Consider the following 2,551-nt stretch of genomic DNA (forward strand, 5'->3'; position numbering starts at 1 on the left):
CCCCACGAGTTGCCAGTTTGACTGCTTCCAAAGGGGAAGAAAAGCAGAGATGTACATTCACAGGAGTCCTGGCCATGTCCAATAAAGGTGCAAATATGTGGGGAGATTTGTTAGCAATTATTTCAGCTGTTATGCCAAGCCAGTGCCTTCTCTCCTGCTTCTGTGCATTATAGGTGAGTAATGTAATAACTGGCTCTCACAATTAAGAGATAGATACTATGTGGATAGATATTATGTTCAAATGTAAAGTGCTGTTATTGTAATACGTCCTCCCATAGTCCTCTTTCTTATCCCCCTTGTAATAGCCTTGGTAGTCAGGGCATTTGGGGAGGGCTGGCTTGTGACCAGCAGGCGGGGTGTAACAACAATTGACCTCCAATCAAGATGCAAGAAAGTAATCTCCACCACTGGACGGCAGAGAAAGAATTGACTGACAAAACATTGGGAGGGGCTAAAGGTAAAAAAAGCAGAGTATCCCTTTTGTAGATGAGCATGTGGCTGCTAATCATGGAGACTTCCCAGTGCTGCAATCTTTCCTTATACAGTCTTTTCTTAAGGTTTAATAAACCTTTAAAAACTTAAAGGTTGCCACCTTCTCGTAGTGACATCAGAAGGTTGCTTTGGTGCACAGAAGCCCTGAGTGTCAGAGCCCACTCCTATCTGCCTGACTGGGGTGTCCAGGGCACCTACACTGGAGCGCGGATACTTGCATGTGTATACCTAGCTGCCCCTGTGGCTACAGACACCCCCTTTTTAGCTGAACGCCTTGACAGGAGCTTTACCAAAGCAGTGGCATCCTAATGCTCTTTCTGTTTCAAAATCAGAAACTCAGTCACTAAGAAAGAGCAGGAAGACATACAAAAGCCAGGTAAGGATACACCCTAACCTAAGTAGAGAGGAAACATCTACTTACTTGTGAAATGTGTCATAAAATAGGCACCATAAGTAATGCCATAGGCAGCGAAAAGCAAAGGAGCAATTCACTCAATCATTTTAACACTGCCCTGCAAGTTTGCAGGCTGTGCTCACACAGTGGAAAAAGCAAGGCTCCTGTGAGTGTGCAACAGCCCACTGACAATTGCCTCAATCAGAGGGAATAGAATTAGAATGATTGTGAAGTATGTGAATGAGGCTAGTTGGCCAATGATGATGAAGGGGTGTCCTACTGGCTGGCTGCCTACTCAGGTTAGGATGAGGACGTTGGCGACTAGGGTTCAGAACAGGATTTGTGATAGGGGGCGGAAGGGTATTGATTGTAGTTTTGATGTATGTAGTAGTGGGGTGAGGAATACGATGAGGATTGAGGCGGCTAGAGCTAGTACGCCTCCTAGTTTGTTTGGGATGGATCAGAGGATGGCGTAAACAAATAGGAAATATCACTCGGGTTTGATGTGAGGAGGGGTGACAAGTGGGTTGGCTGGGGTGAAGTTTTCTGGGTCACCTAGGAGGTTGAGGGAGAATAGGGCTAGTGAGACGAGTAGGGAGAGCATTAGTACGAATCCTAGGATGTCTTTGATGGTGTAGTATGAGTGGAAGGGGATCTTGTCACAGTCTATGGGAATGCCTAGCAGGTTGTTTGAGGCTGTTTCATGGAGAAAGGTGAGATGGACGAGAGTAAGGCCTACGATGACGAAGGGAAGGAGGAAGTGGAGAGCAAAGAATCGGGTCAGTGTGGGGTTGTCGACAGAGAACCCTCCTCAGGCTCATTTGACTAGTGTTTGCCCGATGTAAGGGATGGCAGAGAATAGGTTTGTGATTACAGTAGCTCCTCAGAATGATATTTGGCCTCATGGTAGGATGTATCCTACGAAGGCGGTTGCTATGAGGGTTAGGAGGAGGATGACTCCAATGTTTCAAGTTTCTTTGTTTAGGTATGAGCCGTAGTAGAGTCCTCAGCCGATGTGTGGGTAGATGCAGATGAAGAAGAAGGAGGCTCCGTTTGGGTGGAGGTTGCGGATGAGTCAGCCAAATTGTACGTCTCGGCATATGTGAGTGACAGAGGAGAAGGCTAGATGGGTATCTGCTGTGTAGTGCATAGCTAGCAGAAGACCTGTGACGATTTGAGTAATTAGGCAAACGCCTACTAGAGACCCGAAGTTTCATCATGTTGAGATGTTTGATGGCGCTGGGAGGTCGATTAGGGCATTATTGATGATTTTGAGGATTTGGTGGTTTTTACGAAGGTTGAGGGCCATTGGTTATTTCTGTATGTGGCTACGAGGATGATGAGAATGGATAAGGTGAATGATCCTAAGTAGGCTTTGATTAGGCCTGAGTGGAGGGTGGTGGCAGTTTTGGTTGCTGTAAGTTGTAGGCTGGCTAGCCCCTCTGGACCTACTATTTTGTATCAGGAGAGGTCAGTTAGGTGGGATGCAATGTTCTGTCCTCCTTTGAGGAAGTTGGTTATACTTAGGCGGTGGGATAGGGGGTTAAAGTATCCTAGGGATGTTGAGAAGTTTGAGAAGGGGGCTTGTTTGGTCAGGATGAGAAATCTTTAGCTTGGACAACAGGAGCAGGAGCCTCGTGAGGGGCCTTCAGCATCTCCTCAGTG

General features: G+C 46.7%; 1 pseudogene; it reads right to left on the reverse strand.

Moving 5' to 3' along the window:
• Positions 1-1,064: 1,064 nt before the first annotated feature.
• On the reverse strand, positions 1,065-2,195 carry LOC134434642 (cytochrome b-like; annotated as a pseudogene).
• Positions 2,196-2,551: the final 356 nt, after the last annotated feature.

This window comes from Melospiza melodia, unplaced genomic scaffold (genome assembly GCF_035770615.1).
Source record: "Melospiza melodia melodia isolate bMelMel2 unplaced genomic scaffold, bMelMel2.pri scaffold_45, whole genome shotgun sequence".
Taxonomy (NCBI): Eukaryota; Metazoa; Chordata; class Aves; order Passeriformes; family Passerellidae; genus Melospiza; species Melospiza melodia.